The following is a 274-nucleotide window of genomic DNA, read 5'->3' as shown; positions in this document are numbered from 1 at the left end:
CTGGAGCTCGGAGCAGATGGAGCTCAGAAAGCATGTTGCTTAGCTCTGAGCAGCTGATGCTCAGAGCAACATGGAGCTCAGAGTGATTGGAGCTCCAAGGATGCTGGAACTCAGAGCTGATGAAGCTCAGAAAACACGTTTCTTAGAGAGTAAGATGGTGCTCTCAGAAGATGGTGCTCAGAGCAAGATGGAGCTCAGAGTGATTTGAGCGCTGAACAAGCTGGAGCTCAAAGCACACGAGCTCAGAAAAGATGTTCCTTAGAGTAAGATGAAG

This window comes from Colobus angolensis, unplaced genomic scaffold, assembly GCF_000951035.1.
Source record: "Colobus angolensis palliatus isolate OR3802 unplaced genomic scaffold, Cang.pa_1.0 Scaffold474, whole genome shotgun sequence".
Lineage (NCBI taxonomy): Eukaryota > Metazoa > Chordata > Mammalia > Primates > Cercopithecidae > Colobus > Colobus angolensis.
The sequence above is the reverse complement of the archived record's forward strand: the minus strand, read 5'-3'. Positions refer to the sequence as shown.